The sequence below is a fragment of the Plecotus auritus genome, assembly GCF_963455305.1.
Source record: "Plecotus auritus genome assembly, chromosome: 6".
Classification (NCBI taxonomy): Eukaryota; Metazoa; Chordata; class Mammalia; order Chiroptera; family Vespertilionidae; genus Plecotus; species Plecotus auritus.
The window spans coordinates 123791808-123813788 of NC_137773.1; the positions used below are offsets into that span (position 1 = coordinate 123791808).

The following is a 21981-nucleotide window of genomic DNA, read 5'->3' on the forward strand; positions in this document are numbered from 1 at the left end:
AAAATATATTAAAAAAAAAAAAAAAAGAAATACACACACACACACACACACACACACACACGGGGAAAGCAAATAAAGCAAAATATTAAGCACTGAATCTTCGGAAAAGAATGTATGTTTTAACATTTCAAAATAAAAAGTTGGAGAGAAGAAAAAGAAGGTGCTTACTATTCATTTTAAAATCTATTCACACCCCCAACAAATAAAGGAAATATAGACATTGTTTTGAAAAGAGCTTAAGAGTTCAAAGAATTCAGAGCCCAACTCTGCCCTCCATTAACTGTTACTCTGTTACCAAGTTGCAGCACTGTCAGTCTTCTCATTGGAAGACAGATAAACATTATAGGTTGATTGAGAATCATGACTGGATGTGAAGGAGGTGCATACTTTCCAAGCACTCAGTTGGCAATAATGATTCTTTTAGGATTACTATAAAGATTAAGTCGCCCTAGCTGGTTTTGCTCAGTGGATAGAGCATCCGTCTGCGGACTGAAGATTCGATTCCGGTCAAGGGCACATGCCTGGGCTGCAGGCTCAGTTCTCAGTAGGGGTGTGCAGGAGGCAGCCAATCAATGATTCTCTCTCATCATTGATGTTTCTATTCCTCTCTCCCTCTCCCTTCCTCTCTGTAATCAATACATATATGTGTGTGTGTGTGTGTGTGTGTATAAAGATTAAGTGGAAAACATGGAAAGTACCTCATTTGGCAAAGAGCGGGTGCTAGATAAGTTCAATTAACTCACTCCTTCAAATACAGAAATACAGAAAAACAATGTGATGAGAACTTACCACATAGATTACTACTTTATGTCTAGTGTTTTCACTCAGTCAAAACTAGCCTAAAACTTAATGATTAAGATCAATTAACAACTGTGTGAACCAACAGGTAAATCAGCAAGCGAGTTTAACTTCCACAAGATCTTGGTTGCTCAAGTAAGACGTATCATAGTCTCTTCTAAACACAGATATTATTGATACCTTCTATGGGGCAAAAGATATAATTTACCCTTTGAAGAAGATAAACTTCCTCCCAAAGTGATTTTTAACTTGGTCATGATTCCATTTTTCAAAGAGAAGTATGAAATAATTCATGAATAAACAACAGGGAAGACCTAACCAGTGGATCAGAGTATGGGAGCATTTTATTAGAAAACTTGGATCAGTTTAAAAGGCTCCTACACACAAGTTTAATCACTTATTTCCCAAATATAATTAGGAATACACTAAACTGATAAAATCAAACTGCTTCTCTAAGAACCATAACTTATTAACATAATTCCTTCCTACTTAAAAAAAATAACAAAAAACAATGAAACAGTTGAGGCCAAAGAATCATTATAAATGGCTGTCATCAAGTGTTATTAGTAAGAACTTTTGTAAATTATATTAGGTACTAGAGAATGATAATTACCTGACCAAAATATCAGGATACAATAAAGGCCTTCGAACCAATCAGCCACATACTTATATCTGTTATGCGTTATCATGACTTCCTTACATGAGGACAGTAAGGTACCAAACATGTATGTTTGTCAGAGGTGGAGCTGTGGTCAGACCCAGGCAGGGTGGCCAAAAAACCATGGTCTGAACCGTTAAGCTCCAGGACACCCAAGACACAGCAAATCCAACCCAGGAAAGCAGTGAGGAGAAGTCCAGTCACAGTGAATGACCACTCCGGAGTAGAACAGGAAGATGGAAGGTCCCAGGATTCCCAAGGGAAAAGAAACTCAGTACAAAAAAAACAGTATGATTTTGAAATTGTCACACTTAAATGTATGAAAAAGGCAAATAATGCACCTCAAAAAAGGGCAAGTAGAAACTCCAAGGGGAAAAAATATATAAGAAAGTTCATTCCCCATATATCCAGCAAATTAAAATATCGGGTACCTTTTAGAAACTGATGGAGTACAAGAAGCCAGTCGATTTGATTCTGATGTTGGAAAAGTCTCTTTCAGGGTGACGTGGGACCAATACAAAAGGAAGTATAACCCTAGCACACTACTTGGCCTGCTGATCATTCATAAAGTCTCAAAATAATAAAACACTAGTTACTGGTGTTCAACTTTTAGAATCAACCCAGAAAAATCATGGAAGAAGTGATTGTGGGTGAAGAACAGGATAAAACTGTCAGCCATCTTGACACTCCAGGACCAAAGTGCAGCTAAGAGAAAGTCATTCCAGAAAGTGGGATTTGAAAGTTAAGGATGGGAGGGTAGCAAAAAGGAAGTAACAGCTTAACTTATAAAGTTGTAAGTGGGATATGAAATAAAAGACACGGATATATAACAAAGCTTCTAAAATAATCAGAGACATGACATTTATATAACTGGAATGCTAAGATGACACAGGATTGGGAGGAGCATACCAGTAATGTGAGTTAAACCACATCTTCCATTCCAAAGACTCAATAGATTATATCTAAAACTGACAAATTAAGAAACAGATGTTTACAGATGCATATTATCCAGCAATACAGATGTAATAAGAGCTAAAAATAGAAGCAGTTAAAATAGGTTACCACTAGAGAATGGGACTAGAATGGAGAAAGATGGGACAAGAGACTTACTTTTCATCATAAATTCTTCTCTGTTACTTGAATTGTTACCAATTGCATGTATTACTTTGATTTTAAAAAATTTTAAGAAATTACGTTTTTTTAATTATTATCTTAGATCTTTTTAAAAATAAATTATTTCACACAATGTCCAAATCTGACATTTTTTTCAGGTTTTTAATATTTGAAACAATTTACAGACTTCTTAAGTGCTGCTTATAGGGAATTCACATACACTCTACAGCCAGTTTCCATAGTGTTAATAACTTAATAACCAGAGTATGATTATCAAAACCAGCTATCAGTACTGCTGAAAACTATCTAACAGGTAAACTACAGACCAGTTTCCCCACCCCCCCCCCCCAATATCCCTTTTCCTTTCCAGGGTCCCTCACTGTATTTACTTGCTGTATCTCCTTAGCGCCCTCTATATGTGACCACTTTTATCTTTATTTTTCATGAACTTGGCTATTTTGTACAATGTCTCTCCATTTTGGTTTGTCTAACGTTTTCTGATGATCAGACTGAGATTATGTACTTTTTGGCAAGAAGACTAAAGAAGTGATTTGTGTCCTTCTAGGTCCATCCTACTGGGGGTGTATGATATCAACAGATCTTATTACTGGTGATGTTAACCTTCATCACTTGAGTAAAGTAGTGTCTGCCAGTTTCTGCAACTGAAAAATTATCCGTTTTCCACTTGTGCTTGAAAAATAGCTGGGGGGACATACTTTGAGACAGTGACATTCATTTTTTGATAGTTACATATAACTTAGCAGTTCTTATTTTTTAGAGATGCATATGAAGTTATTTCTGCATTAAATAAGATAATTTTTATTCAGAAATCTTGGATTGAAAAACACTACTTATTATGCTTGGATTTCCATTTCTTAATTTGAACCATTTTTAAAGGTTTTTAAATCAACTCAAGAGCGTCCTGATTCTTGTATACTGTTTCTGACAAACATTTAAAACACAGGCACTGTGCGCCCTCTAGTGTCTAATGCTGTAACACAACTTTTGCATCAAGTTCAGTAACAAAAATCAGCATTTTCACAAAGGAAAAGAAATATCTTCTCTCTCCACAAATTCTGCTTTTTCACTAGTTAATAAATTAACTGTTAATTACTTGGTTAAGTGCCAAAATCATTTCAATGCCAAGGATTATCAACTTTTACCCACCCAGTGTGCTGTTTCTCAGAACATAAGCTGACACCATAGAAGAAAAGAGGGTAGCAGGCTAAAATCAGCAAAAGTATTTTTAAGAACTTCAACAAAGGCTTGATGAAGGAGAGTCAATATTATTGCCCAATCAGAAGCATTTCATTGTGCTTTATCAAATTAGATGGCCCCATCTTCTTGAATCCTCTAATGCTCAGAAATTGGGCTCCACTTTAAGTTACCATATTTGGTCCAAGTTTTACAAACATACTACCACTTTATTTTCTTATGATTTACTGAAATATTCTAAGAGAAATGGACAGTGAATTTATCTGCAAGACACGAGCAGAAAGCAAAGTGTAATAAGCAACACAGACTGGAATCTTACAAGCTTAGCTGCTGCTCTCAGTCCTACCACATACTAGCTGTCTGCTTAACTGTTATAAGCTTCAGCCTACTGAGTTGTAAAAAAGCTTTATCGAAGGATTAGAAAAAATATATGCAAAGTACATGATCAGAATTCAAATTGTAACTATTATTATTATACTAGTGGCCTGGTGCACGAAATTCGTGCACAGAGAGGGGGGGCAGTTCCTTCAGCCCAGCCTGCACCCTCTCCAATCAGGGACCCCTTGGGGAATGTCCGACTACCGGCAGTCAGACATCACTCTCGCAATCTAGGACCGCTGGCTCCTAACCACTCACCTGCCTGCCTGCCTGCCTGATCGCTCCTAACTGCTTCTGCCTGATTGTCCCTAACCCCTCTGCCTGCCTGCCTGATCGCTCCTCACTGCCATCCCCTGCCGGCCTGATCTCGCCCCCAACTGCTCTCCCCTGCCAGCCTGATCTCGCCCCCAACTGCCTCTGCCTGCCTGATCTCGCCAACTGCCCTCTCCTGCCTGCCTGATCTCACCCCCAACAGCCCTCCCCTGCTGGCCTGATCTTGCCCCCAACTGCCCTCCTCTGCCAGCCTGATCTTGCCCCCAATGGCCCTCCCCTGCAGGCCTGATCTCACCCCCAACTGCCCTCCTCTGCTGGCCAATTTGGTTCTGATTGGTCGGTTTCTATGCCAGTCAGTGTCAAAGGCTCCCCTCCTAGGCAGCCATTGGTTCCTCACACTTCACCCAGATTTGATTCTGATTGGTCGGTTTCTATGCCAGTTAGCATCTCTGGGCCTATCAACAGGGCCTGATCAGAAAGGCGGGGCTGATCAGCAGCCCCAGTGGAGGCCTGGAGAGAAATGGAGGCACGGCTGTTGGCCAAACTGGGAGAGAAAGAGAGAGGCAAGTCCTGATCAAAAGCTGCCACAGAGGCAACAGATCAGTCCCTGCTTTTCTCTTCAGGCCTCTCTCTGGCCCTGATTCGCAGCCCCCTCAGCAGTCAGTTTTGGGGCACCACGCCTGCAGCAGAAGCAGTCAGCACTGGGTTGCCGTGACTGCAGGACTGACTTCCAGTTGGTCAAGCCTCGGTTGTTACTGGACGTTATGACCCAGGGTTTTTATATATTAGGATGATCCCAGGTTAATGTGCATCCATGTAGTCAAACCCACAGGTAAACATTTTCAATAGTTCCTTTAAATGATTCCATTCAACCACAATCCTTGAATTGCACATGAAAAGTCTAGATTTCACCTTCATACTTGGTTTTCTTAATACATAGAGTTTCTTTTTTAAAAAATTTTTTATTAATTTCAGAGAGTAAAGGAGAGAGATAGAAACGTCAATGATGAGAGAGAATCATTGATCAGCTGCTTCCTGTACACCCTCCACTGGGGATGAAGCCCACAACCTGGGCATGTACCCTGATCAAGAATCAAACTGTGACCTCTCGCTTCATAGGTCGACGCTCAACCATTGAGCCATGCTGGCTGGGCTAGTTTCTTTCTTTTTTTTTTTTTTAATTATATTTTATTGATTTTTTACAGAGGAAGGGAGAGGGATAGAGAGTTAGAAACATCGATGAGAGAGAAACATCAATCAGCTGCCTCCTGCACACCCACTCTGGGGATGTGCCCGCAACCAAGGTACATGCCCTTGACCGGAATCGAACCCGGGACCCTTGAGTCCACAGGCCGACGCTCTATCCACTAAGCCAGACCAGTTAGGGCAGGGCTAGTTTCTTAATACTCCTTATGAGATAGTATATAGTCCGGAGAATCTCAAGAGTAATTTTTGACCCACACAGGATTCACTGTACGTAATTTGCATATATTTGATGAAGGATATTCATCATGAATAGTTGTTCACTATTTAGATATGCCACTCAAAAAATGTTTTTATATATAAAATACTAATAGGAGCAAACTTTAACTAGAAATGACAAAATTAAAATAAGGGCTATTTGTGGAAGGCACAAGAACACCAGGAAACATTTTCTTGTTATAAGAAAAAACAAGTGGAAAACCTCACTGGAAGCATGGAAAGCTTATATGGCAGAAATGCACTAACTTGCCTGAGAATTAAGTGAAGAAGCCATAATTCTTGCCAAATGAATCTTAGCTTGAGCATGCGTTGGAGATTTGAAATACCTGAATCCTTAAAACTAGTCTACTTCTGAGAAGAAAGTATGATAAGACCTTGGGTTGGTCATTAAATATTTCCTGACTGTGCTATGTGTCAAGTACTCTTCTAGGTAGTGGATTATAGGTTAATTATAGAGAACAAAACAGAGAGTAGGTGCCTCACAATGTGGTGGTGGGGGGGGGGAGGGCAGGCAGGATAAGTTTGTAAAGAAGAAATGAAGATGATTTTAGATAACGGTGCACGTGAGTGACAGGGTTGGTGCAGGTCTATTTTGGCTAGAGTCAGACCCCTCAGAGAAGGGATGCTTGATTAACACTTGAATAATAAGAGCAAATCAAGCAAACGTGGGATGATGTGCACTGACAAGCCACTCTTTTTCATGAACATCTTAAAACTGATTCTCTCATGTTTGCTTGTCCTCTGATTACTTTTATTTTAATGTCATGGAGATGACTTCTAAGAACTTACTTTCCCCAAACTCTTGGCACTAATGCCACCTGAAGGGTTGAAGACCGAAGAAAGATATCAACATGGACTATTAATTTTAAATATACATATTCCCTCCTCCCAGGAAAACTTATCTGCATGTTAAGTGCAAAATGTCCAACTCACCATAGGGTTAAGATCATAGGCTCTGGAGTCCTCGGTTCTCTCCCTTACTGGATATGAGACTTTGGGGAACCCCAACCTTACTAAGCCTGTTTCCATAAAGCAAGGATTATGATTTAGGTTACTCTGAGGATTTAGTAAGCTAATCATGCAGAGAACTTAGCACAGTGACTAGAACATTGTAAGTACTTAGTAAGCATTACTATTACTTCAATTGCGATTTACATATTTTTCAAGGAAAGTGTCTACATATGAATATACCAACATAGGTATTCTGAAATCTTAATTTTAAAATCAAAACTGTATAAAAAAATTAGCAACTTTGGAGTAAATTCATGTTTTCGGAATAACTGCAGAGAGAACACCAAATGATTTTTCGAAGAAGAGCTTCCGCATGTGCCCAAAAGAACAAAGATGGCAGAAAAAGAATAAAAACAGACATTACAGTTCACAGAGTAGAATTAAATGTTCAAAACCTATGATTCACACAAGTGTTCCGGATGTGAACAACAGGGTACCAAATATGTGGCTGGAGCCAGAGGTGTGAGAAATGGTGCGAGGGATGGACCTTGAGCTGGGATGTACATAGACATGACACACACTGCAAGGGACTCAGTCACAGTAGTCCCAACCCTCTCTTTGCCTGCCTTCACCCACAACACTGAAAAGCTGGAATTTTACATACATACTCACCTTCCAATCCCCATGCAACCCAGGGAGGCCCTGAGACACCTGATCCAAACAAAGCTTTTGTTTTCCAGGTAAAGAGTGACAAGCAAGGCTATCATTGCCTCCTGCCCTTCCCAACTCTTCATGCTTGTAAAGAGCCACAGTGCCTAAAAGTGAGGCAGCCATCATGTGACCATGAGTAAACTAAGCCCGAGCATGCAAGTGAAAGAGCCTGGGTTCTCAATGCCTCATTTAACTAGCACACCCGCCGGAAAGTAACCATGCCCAGAATTTTTGTTTAGAAGGGAAAACCCTCCTATTGGTGCAGCCATGGTCGTCAGACTTTCTGTTAGTTGCAGCCTAAATGCAATGTAAACTGAAACACAAAGATGAAGGAAGAGGGTATTTCATATGGAATGAAAAACACAAACAAAGGACACCACAGACAGAGGTACTTCAACATTATGGTTTAATGACACTAACATTTAAAATGAATAATTAACTTCCACCGTTACCCAACAGCTGTCTCATCTGTTGACACCAGAGTCACATTATTGCATTTAAATCCCTGCACACAGGAACTGGCACGCCCTCGGGATGACGTGGCCAACAGGCAGCAACGGGAACTCACAGCCTTTTCAAAACTGCACAGTGCAACTGAGATCCATCCAAAGAATGAGGAAAGTGAAGAGCAGCTGGTCTCGTGTAAACAAACATGAGAAAATATGCACAAAAGGGCTACAGTAATTTTTCTACATGAAGATAATTTTACTAAATTGTTCTAAAAATGTTTATTTAAGAAATGATAAAAAATGTAGGCTAAGATCCATATTTGAGGAATAATAATTTTTGGTTCTTGAATTAAAGAATGAACTAAGTGAACTATAGTTCATTCTTCATAGAATATCTCTACAGTAAAGTTACAATGTAAATGCAATTAAGTGACTCACTTTATAAACCTCTGTGATTAAAGGGGATATTTCATCTTCTTTAATATTCATTTTAATCAGAATGTCTCATTACCGACTAAAACCCAGAACAATAAAACAATGGACAAATTCCAAGAGCAAACGGATTTTTTTCTTTTCCCATGAAGCTAACAGTATGGAATTTTAACAGATGTTCTATTTGGTCATAGTTAATAAAATGAATTATGTAGGATTAAAATAGGGTTCAGTATGTTTGCATTGGATTTTAACTGAAAAACAATTTCACATTAAAAGTCTGGAAAGAGGCCCTGGTCAGTGTGGCTCAGTTGGTTGGAGCATCATCCAGTGCACCAACAGGTTGCGGGCTACATACCCAGGTTTCATATTCAATCCATAGCAAGGGTGCGTGTGGGAGGCAACCAATCTATGTTTCTCTCTCCCATCAATGTCTCTCTCTCTCTGTCCCTCTCTCTTCTCCTCTAAAATAAAAAAGTAAACTAAAAGTACAAAGTTTGGAAAGATTTATAATCACTGTTTCCCTTTGCAGTGGAATTACTAAGATGTGAACTATACGTAAACTAATTGCAGTGCTTACTTCTCTTCTAATAAAATCAGGCTTATAAAAACTATCATTTCAGGGTTTAAGAAAACTGAAATTGTAGAAAATTACACATTCTTTGGTATTTCATCACCTAACTAATGCAAAGACCTTGTAATGTAGTGCAGCCAACACCCTGCACAATTTCAAGCTCCCTGAGAGCTCCCTCAGCATTCTGAAATGGCCATGGTGACTGGTAGCAACTGAACAAAAGATAATCAAACTTAAAGGAATTAAAAAACAACAAATATTCACTGAGTGCTGGCGTTGAGGAAGGCGTTATGCTAGATGCTGTGCATTGCTACAAAGAGGCAAAAATCCACTGCTGTTTGGGAGAGGAACTTACATGCTATCAGAGAAGATAGGCAGAATTATATGTAGCAGACAGAACTGAAATGTAAAGACAAAACAAGGAGAAGGGAAAAGGTAAATCAAAGAAAATTTCATACAAACAGAGGCAGATCCTCAGTGCTCTGACACAAGGAGAAAACATTCCTACCAGAGAGCTGCAATTTTTGGTTCGCCTTTTCACTATCTTGGGAGCAGGCACTAGTACACAGGCTTAAGGACAGTAAGTACTAGAAGTTCTAACTATAGTTGCTTCAAAATATTTTCCAATGGGAAACATTCAAGTGTTGCATTCTCAGTAAGAAAGCCCCTCCTAAATGGGTAATATTATGGGGGGGGGGGGAATTCTAGTAAATTACCAATTTTCCAACCCATCTGCATTAATAACTTTGATCTGCTCAACCATCAGCACTCTCCAATTGCAGCTGAGAAGCTTTACAAGTGAACTAGCTGGCCTCTAGTTCAAACACAACTACTGTTACACATCATCATGAGACGGCACTCAGGTTTAAATGCACACACTCGAGGGTGCATCCCTGCTCAAGAACCTAAGAACCTAGAGGCAGATGTCTTCATTTCCGAGTCTCCTCACAGACCACACCCATGCCATACCTCCTCCCTGAGCATGCTGTGAGAAAAGTCTAGGAAAAGTTCCTCACTCGGATGGGCAAACCTGACCTCAGAGAGGTTTAGCACCTTGCCAGGAGCAGAACTGCTTTTCGCACTCAAGTGTCATTTCCTGCCAAAAACCCTTTCAATTACCAAGAATGATAATAATCATTGTTAACATTCCCTGAATGCCTATTCTGACAGGCTCTGTAGAAAGCACTTCATATGCATATCCTCATTTGATTCTAACTAAAACTTTGGCATCCTATATAATAAAAGAGTAATATGCAAATTAACCATCACTCCACTACACCCACAAGCCATGCCCAAAAGCCACGCCCACCAGCCAATCAGGAGCGAATATGCAAATAAACCCAACCAAGATGGCTACGGCCATAGAGAGCAGGAGGGAGGCTTGGGTTTCCCCAGCGATGGAGGAAGCCAAGCTTTCCGCCTGCCCTTGCCGGCCCAGGCCTCCACTCAAGGCTACAAAGTTTCAATGATAGAAGATACATAAACCCAAACAGAAATGGCGGCAGCCACGGAGCTGGAAAGAGCAGGAGGCTAGGGCTGCCCCCAGTGATGGAGGAAGCCAAGCTTTCTGCACACCCTGGCTGGCCCAGGCCTCCACTTAAGGCTACAAAGTTTCAATTATAAAAGATACATAAATCCAAAAAAAAATGGCTGCCGCCTCGGAGCAAGCAGAAGGCTTGGCTCCGCTCCAGGCTACAAAGTTTCAATTGTAGAAGATAATTAAACCCCAGATACCAGGGCCTCCGCTTTGGTCGCCAGGGGGTGTGGCTGGCCTGCAAACCACCACAGGCCCCTTGCCCAGGCCGCCTCACGCCCCAAGGGAACCCCCACCCTGATCCAGGACACCTGTCAGGGCAAACCAGCCGGCCCCCACCCGTGCACCAGGCCTCTATCCTATCTAATAAAAGAGTAATATGCAGATTGACCATCATTCCAACATACAAAATGGCTGCCCCCATGTGGTCAAAGATCCTGCCCCCATGTGGACACAAGATGGCCACCACAAGATGGCCAGCAAGGGAGGGCAGTTGGGAGGGACCATGCCTTCAAGGGAGGGCAGTTGGGGGCGATCAGGCCAGCAGGGGAGGGCAGTTGGGAGGGACCAGGCTTGCAAGGGAGGGCAGTTGGGGGTGATCAAGCCTGCAGGGGAGGGCAGTTAGGGGTGACCAAGCCGGCAGAGGAGGGAAGTTGGGGGCGACCAGGCCTGCAGGGAAAGGCAGTTGGGAGGGACCCAGGCCTGCAAGGGAGAGCAGTTGGGGGGTACCAGGCCTGCAGGGGAGGGCAGTTAGGGGTTACCAGGCCTGCAGGGGAGGGCAGTTGGGGGGACCCAGGCCTGCAGGGGAGAGCAGTTGGGGGGACCAGGCCTGCAGGAGAGGGCAGTTAGGGTTGACCAGGCCTGCAGGGGAGGGCTGTTAGGGGCAAACAGGCTGGCAGGGGAACAGTTAGGCATCAATCAGGCTGGCAGGGGAGTGGTTAGGGGGTGAATAGGCTGGCAGGCAGAAGTGGTTAGGGGCAATCAGGAAGGCAGGCAGGCGAGCAGTTGGGACCAGCAGTCCTGAATTGTGAGATGGATGTCCAACTGCCCGTTTAGGCCCGATCCCACCAGGATCGGGCTTAAACGGGCAGTCAGACATCCCTCGAGGGATCCCAGATTGGAGAGAGTGCAGGCTGTGCTGAGGGACATCCCCCTCCCCCGTGCACAAATTTCGTGCACCGGGCCTCTAGTAACTTAAATAATCAGTGTACAAGAAAGGAATAAAATAGTTCTCAGATGTATGTTTAATTTTAACACTTAAAATTAAAACTCCAATGAGATCATTTTTCACCTCAGATGGCTAGTTCCGGAAACAGATAGCTCTCACATGGCTGGCAAAAGTGTCAACTGGTTCTTCTGTGGAGGACAATTTAGTGATATGTATCAAAATTACAAATGCCCATATACCTTTAACCAAGTAATTGGCATATAACTGACAAACATCATTAACCATGCACAAAATGACTGTAAGGTTCGAGGCGCAGGAAACGGAGTCAGGGACCAAGACAAGTTAAAAGAGGAAGTTTATTCCGCACTAACGAGCGAGATTCATTACGAAAGAGGACAGAAAAACCAGGATTAGAGGAGAAGGAGGACCCAGCCGGGCTGTCTCGCAGGGGAGAACAGCAACACGTGCAGAGGTGAACACGCCTTTTGAGGGGAGGAATGGGAAGGGGTGGGACCCAGGAAGGAATGGGAAGGGGTGGGGCCCAGGGCACTCGGCACACACTGACTGGTGGTTCAATGTCTCAGGAATGTCCAGGCCGCAGACGCAGGTTACGTCATAATCCACCCACCAGTTGCGGGAGGGAGGATCTATCAATGACATAGGAACCATATTATTCATTGTAGCATGTTTGTGATATCCACCAATGAGGAACTGGTAAACTAATGGCTCATTTGTACAATGGCATACTATGCAATGATAAAAACAAAAGGGTCCTCTTTTTTTTAATGTTCATGCTATTACAGATTTCCCCATTCCCCTTTACCTATTTCCACACAGTCCTCAACCCCCCTTCCTCTGGCCATCACCACACTGCTGTCTGGGTCTATGGGTTATGCACACATGTTCTTTGGCTAATCCCTTTGCCTTCTTTCATCCAGTTCCCCCCTCCCCTCTGACAGCTCTCAGTCTGTTCCCTGTATCCATGCCTCTGTTTCTATTTTGTTCATCAATTCATTTTGCTCATTAGATTCCACATAATAGTGAGACCACATGGTATTTGCCTTTCTCTGACTGGCTTATTTTGCTTAGCATAATAATCTCCAGGTCCATCCATGCTGTCTCAAAAGGCAAGAAATCCTTTTTACAACTGCATAGTATTCCACTGGGTAAATGTACTAGAGCTTTTTTGTCAGCTTATCTACTGATGGGCTCCTGGGCTGTTTCCAGATCTTGGTTATCCTACATAATAAAAACTCAGCAACCAAACGGCAGAATGACCAGAATGACTGCTCAACCAGTCGGTATGACACACACTGACCAGCAGGGGGTAGGCGCTCAATGCAGGAGCAGACCCCTGGTGGTCAGTGTGCTTCCACAGTGGAGTGCCACTCGGCTGACTGGGATGGACAGCGCTCACACAGCAGGCCAATCCCCGCAGGCCATGCCCCCCACCAGTGCATGAATCCCGTGCACCAAGCCCCTAGTTGTAAATAACATTGCATATATCCTTCCAAAATGGTGTTCTGGGATTCTTGGATATATTCTCAGAAGAGGAATTGCTGGGTCAAAAGGGAGTTCCAGTTTTAATTTTTTGAGGGAACTTCATACTGTTTTCCACAGTGGCTGCACCAGTCTGCATTCCCACCAATAGTGCACTAGTGTTCCCTTTTCCCTACATCCACTATAGTTTTAATTTGCATCTCTCTGATGATTAGTAACATTGAGCATTTTTTCATGTCTACTGGTCATCTGTATGTCTGCTTTGGAGAAGGATCTATTCAGGTCCTTTGCTCATTTTTTAATTGGATTCTTTGACTTCCTAGCATTGAGCTGTATTAGCACTTTATATAATTTGGAAATTAACCCATTATTAGATGTATCATTGGCAAATATGTTCTTCTATATAGTGGGTTCCCTTTTCACTTTGTTGGTGGTCTCTCTTGCTGTGCAGAAGCTTTTTAGTTAGATGTAGTCCCATTTGTTTGTTTGTTTTTCCTTCATTTCCCTTGCCCTTAGACATATCAGCAAAAAATATTGCTATGAGAGATGTCTAAGATTTTAGTGCCTATGTTTTCTTTTAGGATTTGTATGGTTTTGTTACTTACATTTAAGTCTTTTGTCCATTTCAAGTTTATTCTTGTGTATGGTATAAGTTGATGGTCTAGTTTCATTTTTTTTAACATGTACCTGTCCAATTCTCCCAATGCCATTTATTGAAGAGACTGCCTTTAACCCACTGTATACTCTTGCCTCGTTTGTCTAATATTAATTGAACATATTGGCATGGGTTAATTTCTGGGCTCTCTGTTCTATTCCACTGATCTATATGCCTGTTCTTATGCCAGTACCAGGCTGTTTTGATGACAATAGCCTTGTAGTATAGTTTGATAGCAAGTATTGTGATACCTCCAACTTTGTTCATCCTTCTCAGATTGCTGTGGCTATTTGGGGTCTTTTTTGTTGTTGTTATTCCATATACATTTTTGGAATATCTGTTCTAGATTTGTGAAATATGCCACTGGTATTTTAATAGGAATTGCATTGAATCTATAGGTTGCTTTGGAGAGTATGGACATTTTAATGATGTTAATTCTTCCAATCCATGAACATGGTATATGCTTCCACTTATTTGTATATTCCTCGATGTCTTTATTCAATGTCCTACAGTTTTCCGTGTACAGGTCTTTTACCATCTTGGTTAAATTTATTCCTAGGTACCTTGTTATTTTTTTTATTGCAAGAGTAAATGGTATTGTTTTCTTAGTTTCTCATTTTAAAAGTTCATCATTGGTGTATAAAAATGCCATCAATTTCTGAGTATTAATTTTGTATCCTGCTACTTTGCCGAATTCATTTATTAGATCTAGTAACTTTATGGTGAAGTCTTTTGGGTTTTCTATGTACAATATCATGTCATCTGCAAATAATGACAGTTTTATTTCCTCCAATTCTATTTTTTCTTCCTGATTGCTGTGGCTAAGACTTCCAATACAATGTTGAATAAGAGTGGTGAAAGCAGGCATCCCTGTCTTATTCCTCATCTTAAGGAAAATGCTTTTAGTTTTTCCCCACGGAGTATTTTGTTGGCTGTGGGTTGTCATATGTGGCCTTTATTATGTTGAGGTATGTTCCCTCTATTCCCTCTTTGCTGAGTTTTTGTCATAAATGGGTGCCGGATTTTGTCAAATGCTTTTTCTGCATCTATTGCTATGATCATGTGGTTTTTATCCTTCATTTTGTTTATGTGGTATGTCACACTTACTGATTTGCAGACATTGTAGGAGAGGGTCCTCTTTATGAAGTGATATGAACTGATCTCCAAAATGGTTTGGCTAAGAAAATAAACAAGATGCAGAACACCTAGGATAGAGTGGTTCTGGAAAAACACATAAGGTCTACAGTTGTGAGTATGCAAAACAAAGTTTATTCTTGTATTTTTATTACTTACTAATTATTGTATTATGTCCTATATACAAACAACTGTAAACCTACTTTTGCCCACCCTGTATAACATGAAAAGTTTGGGGGAAAGGAACTCAGTGGGCAGACAACAGACGTGGAAAAGAGATGCTGAAGGACAGCCCTTCAGGCTTGATTTCAAAAGGTTCCTGTTCCCCGCCACTAGATTAGGGGAAACTGTGACTACCTCAAGTAGAGTTTAAACGTAACTAACTTTGGAAAGCTTCCATATCTACTTGCAAGTGCACTTTCCAATCAGAGTGCTAATTTCTGCACCTGAAGAGACAGACTGAGGAGAGCAGTAGGTAAGGTCGTCAGTACAATGGTCATTTCATCGCTGGGAAGGGACGGCCTTCACCCACAGTGATGGTGGTTAGTTAGCAAGATGAACCAAGAGGCACAGAAGAGCAGCCATTGACCAAAGCTAAACAGAAACTGGAGAAAGAGAATGCTTCAGGATGGCTGAGAGCTGTTAATTGAATGTGGCTAAAAGGATCAATAGAAGGCACACTATAAAGAGGGAATTAAAGAAAAAGGACTAGGACACGTTACTGTTGATGTGGTGGCTGAATTCACAGCAGAAGGCAGAGCCCTGGTACCTGACATTATAAAGAAGCTTCTACAAAGATTAAGAACGTTCCCTGACAGCATGCCGGCCTCCAAGATTGAATCAGATGGTGTTGTTTTGTGGTATCATTTCTGAAAGTAAAACTTGCCATACATTAGGAATTGCTTACCCAAATTAAGCCCTTTTTTGCATAATTGTATAGTTTTCAGTAAGAATGTATACATTTATTTTTATCTCTCAATATGTTATTTTAATAAATACCTCACGGGTGAAAAGAGACAGGCTGCAGGCCTCGATGAATGTACAGACAGGTGGCTCCCGGGGCCTGTCGGACGGCCTGACTTTGAGACGGGTTGGATCAGAGGTGTAACAGAATTTAGAGGGAGACTGACTTTCACTGAAGCCTGGCAAGAAAACCGGGGAGAGGAGGAGACAACCCTCATCTACCTCAAATCCCTTCAGTGGCCACTCTTACCTACCAAGAAGCCAGGAAGTACTTGTTCCAAAACAGCAACCTCCTGCCATGAGGCGGCTGCAACCAACCTCGCACTGTCAGATTAGTGCAGACCAGAATCAAAGCCCAGTAATTTACCCTCCACGCTCCTGGGGACACATGTCAGGCTCCTCCAGGGGTTCCCCAGGGGCTCCCCTACAGTCCCCCCGCAAACATCCAGCTGGGGGAAGACATCAGCCTCTCCTCCTAGCAAGTACCCACTTGACTCTGTGCTTTCCTGAAGCGCCCTCACTAGGCTTCAGGTAGAGGGAAAGGACTCTCACGTTTCTGTAGGTGAAAACCCCAATTCTGCTTAGATAAGCAAGGCACATGTTTTTTCACAGCCTTGTGCCTTTGCTCATGTTGTTACACTGGCCAGTCTCCTTGCCTATTGCTAATTACAACTCCTTCAAGAATTAAGTCAAAATTACTTTTTATTAACACAACAAATACTAATTGATGCCACTCAAGCACTGCTTCTTCTAGAACCCTAGGTACATTTTGTATATACACACCATTACGTGTATACACACCACTGCGGCACTATCACAGTGCACTGTACCCTGTCCTGTGTCTGGTGTATACACACCACTGCGGCACTATCACACTGCACTGTACCCTGTCCATTGCCCTAATTATTTCCCCATCAGAACACGAATCCTTCTATGTGGTGCCCAACAAACAGAGTACACTTTTTAAATGATTGTTAAATAGAACTTGTGGATAAAACAGCTTTGCTAAGCTTAATTTATTCCTACTTATTTTTTTTATAATACTCATCTGAGGATTTTTCCATTGAATTTTAGAGAGTGAAAAGGGAGGGGGAGAGACAGAGAGAAACATCAATGTGAGAGACACACTGATTGGTTGCCTCCTGCACATACCCTGACCAAGGCCAGGGATTGAGCTTACAACTGAGGTAATGTGCCCTTGACTGGAATCGAACCCAGGACCCTTTAGTCTGTGGGCCGACGCTCTATCCACTGAGCCAAACTAGCTAGGGCTATTCCTACTTATTTTGAAGCAACTTGCATTTCTCTGCTTCCTTCCTCTTTCAAGTCCTTCTACTTCTCATGCGAGACCCTGAGGCATCTCTCCCCAGCACTCTCAGGCTGTGGGTCCTCGGACCTCAGCCTGGCTGTGAAGGCAGCTGTGATTTGCTCCCACTCCCATTTCACAGCCATGCCACCAGGCACCACGGTGCCTGGCCACAGCTAATTCGGCCAAGATCATGAGGAAAACAACTACTGAAAGGGTGAGGGAAGTAGCATAATTTGTTGACCTTGCTTAGAGTCAGTCTAAAATTCACAGTAACTAAAATAATTTAGGAGAACATAAAGCATAAGCCAGCAATCTCCACAAACAAATGTAGTGGAGATGGTTCAAACTTCCATCTCCTTCTAATGGGCTACTGCTAGGGAGATAAAACTATTTTAAAGGAGAAGTTGTACACAGAATGAATGTGTAAGTTTTTTGGTGATTCTCACTAAGGCTTCAATGCATTTTCTTACTGACACAATCAACCGCATTCTTGGCAAAAAGATATGATATTGGTGTCAAAACAATGTAAGCACTGAAACTATCATGCATAAATTTTGCTTAAAGCAGGTGTCAGTTATTTTTCTAATTTTGAAAAGAAACTACGTTTCATTCAATAATAATTCTTCTCTGGTTCTATCAGGGAATCTGTTCTAAAGCGATGCTTCACCTAAAATCAGTTCTGAAGGCTCTTTCATGAATACACATAATGCAAAGACCCCAATTACATTTCCAGCAAAGCACTGCCATTTGAGTAAACAGAGTTATCTCAGCAGGTCACATTATTTGCAAGAATTGCAGCTCAGAAATTAATTGCTAGTGTGGCATATGTCAAAACAAATTTTTAAAAGAACAGAATGCAGTTGTAACCATGTGTTCTATCTGTTTGAATATGAAACCAGTATTCTCTGGCATCATACCTAATATTAGACAAACATATAAATTGGCCATACCTCCACTACGCCCACAGCCAATCAGAGTGAGTATGCAAATTAACTCAATAAAGATGGATACGTAGGCACCCAGCAGCCTGGGTCCAGGGAACTTTCTCAGCACCCAGGTCACTCTGAGGTAGGACCCCCTGGGTCCTGAGCAACCTGGGAAGGGCCTGAGCCAAGGGGCTCCTGGGCAGGGGCAGAGCCGGGCAATCGGAAGGAGTTGGGTGTCCCCTGCTCAGGCCCCAAGCCCCGGCCAGAGGCTTGGGGCCTGAGCAGGGACAGAGCCAAGTGATCTGAGGAGCTGGGGGTCCCCTGCCCAGGCCCCAAGCCCTGGCCAGAGGCTTGGGGCCTGGGCAGGGGTGGAGCCGGGCGATCGGAAGGAGTTGGGGGTCCCCTGCCCAGGCCCCAAGCTCTGGCCAGAGGCTTGGGGCCTGGGCAGGTGCGGAGTCGGGCGATCGGGCCATCAGAGGGAACTGGGGAGCCCCTGCCCAGGCCCCAAGGCTTTAGGCCTTGGCAGGGGTGGAGCCGGTGATCACAGGGAACTGGGGGGCCCCTGCCTAGTCCCGAAGGCTTTAGGCCTTGGCAGGGGCGGAGCCAGAAATCGGAGGCGATCGGTGTGAACTACAGAGGAAATACCTTTCTGAGCCCTCATTGGCTAAGCTTTCTGTATGCCACTGGTAATATTCTTAGTAACTTGGGTATAAGAATCTAAAAAGGTGATCTAGGGTTTTTCCACCACACTCCTGGAGAAAAAAACGAAGGTCCGCTGCTGGAGGGCTAAGAAATGTCATATCCTGTCCTAGCCAGTTTGGCTCAGTGGATAATGCCTAGGCTTTCTGACCGCAGGGTCCAGTTCGATTCTGATCAAGGGCATGTACCAAGGTTGCAGGCTCCTCCCTGGCTGGGGTCCAGGTCAGGGCTCATGCAGGAGGCAACCAATCAAAGTGTTCCTCTCACTTTGATGTTTCTCTCTGTCTTTCCCTTTCTCTTCCACATTCTCTAAAAATCAATGGAATCATATCTTCAGGTGAGGATAAAAAAAAAAAAAAAAAAGAAATGTCATATCCTATGAAAGACACATCTTGAAAATGCCTAAAGAAAGTTGTCATTTTTTCATGGTGAAGGGACTGGAGTCCGTGTTGATGAAAACACCTTGGTGGCTGCGGTGACTGGCAGTGGATGCAGCAGCGGGGTGATGGGGCTGGTGCCTTCCCCTGATCAGCCCAGTCGCCTCAGTAGGACATCCCCTGAGGGCTCCCAGTATGTGAGAGGGGGCAGGCTGGGCTGAGGGACCCACGCCCCCAGTGCACGAATTTCGTGCACCGGGCCCCTATTGTAAATATATTTATTTATTTAGCACCTCTCAGAAAAATAAAAAAGGTTCACTCCCCCTAAGCCCCCACCTTTCCCCTGCACCTGGGTGAAACCTGAGTAACTAGCTCATGTTTACTAAGTCAGAGCCTAAGAACAGAATGAAGATATGGTACAGGGGATATTTTTGAAAGGCAGAAAGAAGTCATCTTCACACAAATGACTAATTTTGAAACATTCAGTTTGCCTTCAAAAGAAGTTTTTCAAAGATATACATCACCTACAACGAAGTTTTAAATAACAGTACAGGTGTTTCATAAAGAAGACTAATCTATAGCAGCGATTTTTAACCTGTGTGCCGCGAGAACTTTTAAAACATGCAATACCTAACTCTTTAGTCAGGGGCACTGACCTCTTTCCCTTAGATTGTCAAATTTAAAAATGACAACAGCCAACACAATAGTAGCTGTCTGGTGAATGAATCAAAATTATACCTGGTTTTTGTTTTTGGTCTGATTGGCAAAAAATGTATTTTGGTGTGCTACAGAATTTTAGTAATTAGTTTATGTGTGCCATGAGATGAAAAAGGTTGAAAATCGCTATCAATAGTATTAAAAAAAACAACAAACCTACCTGGGAATAAACTTAGGGATTTGAAGGAATTTCAGTATTCTGCTGATGATGACAATATTTATTTAAATTAAAAACAATTTCAGAGGTGAAAGTGTTTTAGCATCTAAGGAACACCAAATAGAAAACAAGAACACGGAGCAGATGTAGGCAGATGCTCTTCTGTGTTTTCCTTAATGGAAATTATGTCCCAATCCTATTCATAGTTATACAAACATCAAATCATTATGCTGTACACTTTAAATACCTTACAATTCTATTTGTCAATTCTATCTCAATAAAGCTGAGGGGAAAACATAGGATTTAAAAAGAAAACAAAATTATGTCCCAAACCAAAGACTTATATCTCACATATCTGTAAATCAACTTTTAAACTTCGAACAGCCCCTTTATATGATGCAAAAATTAAAACATGCCATCCAGCAGTAATATACTGAAATCACTCGGCTTTAAAAAAAACACACACAAAAAACGGGGGAGAGGGTGGAGGGGAGGATGGGGTGGGGGGAAAGAGGTACAAGAAATTGACCACAATGAATCATGGGATTTTAGAGTTAGAAGGCACAGGGGATAAAATGGCTTGTGGGCCAGGACTCCAGGCCAGAATACACTTCCCAGCTCATCAGATTGTTACCAGGAAAATAAGAACTAACTGTATGATACAGACTTTTGAGGCACTTATCTCTCAGAGTGCAACTTTCCTGACCAATTTCTCAGAAATTCTGTGTATTAACTTAATATCTCACCCTGTGTAGTTATTTCCCAATATTTCAGCTACAACAAATACTCACCACTCTAGAATTACCATGAAGCTACAGGGTGGTTGTTCAGCAAACCAATTCATTTGACCCATTTATTACATGTAAAAAACAAGACAAGACTAAAGAGTGTTTTAAAAAGTGATCTTAGCCCTAGCTGGTTTGGCTCAGTGGATAGAGTGTCGGCCTGACGACTGAAGGGTCCCAGGTTCAATTCCAGTCAAGGGCACATGCCCGGGGTGCAGGCTTGATCCCCAGTAGGGGGTGTGCAGAAGGCAGCCGACCAATGATTCTCTCTCATCATTGATGTTTCTATCTCTCTCTCCCTCTCCCTTTCTCTCTGAAATCAATAAAAATATATCTATCTATATAATAGAGGAATATGCAAATTAGCTGGGATGCCGTAATGTCACAACCAAACAGCAGGAACCTGAGGCTGCATGGCGCCTCGCTGGGGTGAGGGACCTCAGGCTGCGCCCCTCGCCTGGCGGGGCTTGACGGGGACCTTAGGCCGTGCCCCTCACCCTGGCGCCAGGCCAGGAGACCTCAGGCCATGCCCCCTGCCCCAGTGCTGGGCCGGGAGACCTCAGGACACTCCCCCTGCCCTGGCACCAGGCCTGGGGACCTCAGGCTGCGCCCCCTGCCTGGCAGGGCTTGATGGGGACCTCAGGCCACACCCCCCTGCACCAGCTCCGGGCCAGGAGACCTCAGGCTGCACCCCCCGCCCTGCCACCGGGCCTGGGGACCTCAGGCCACACCTCCCTGCCCTGGCGCAGGGCCGCGAGACCTCGTGCCACACCCCCTGCCCCAGCACCAGGCCAGGGGATCTCAGGCTGCGCCCCCTCCCCGGCGGGGCTTGATGGGGGACCTCAGACCATGCCCTGCCACCCCAGTGCTGGGCTGGGGGACCTCAGGCCACGCCCCCTGCCCGGCGGGGCTTGACAGGGGGGGCTGGGGAGTGGCCAGCTGGGTCTGGGTCTCCTGCGTTTTCAAAGTGCATGTGGGTGGTGGATGGGGACTTGACTCTAGTTCCCGTGGCATGCCCGAGAC

General features: G+C 43.2%; 1 protein-coding gene across 4 annotated transcripts in view; it reads right to left on the reverse strand.

Moving 5' to 3' along the window:
- SLC25A26 (solute carrier family 25 member 26) overlaps positions 1-21981 on the reverse strand; it is a 169178-nt gene that overhangs the window by 109038 nt on the left and 38159 nt on the right. The gene's annotated exons all lie outside the window — the stretch shown is intronic.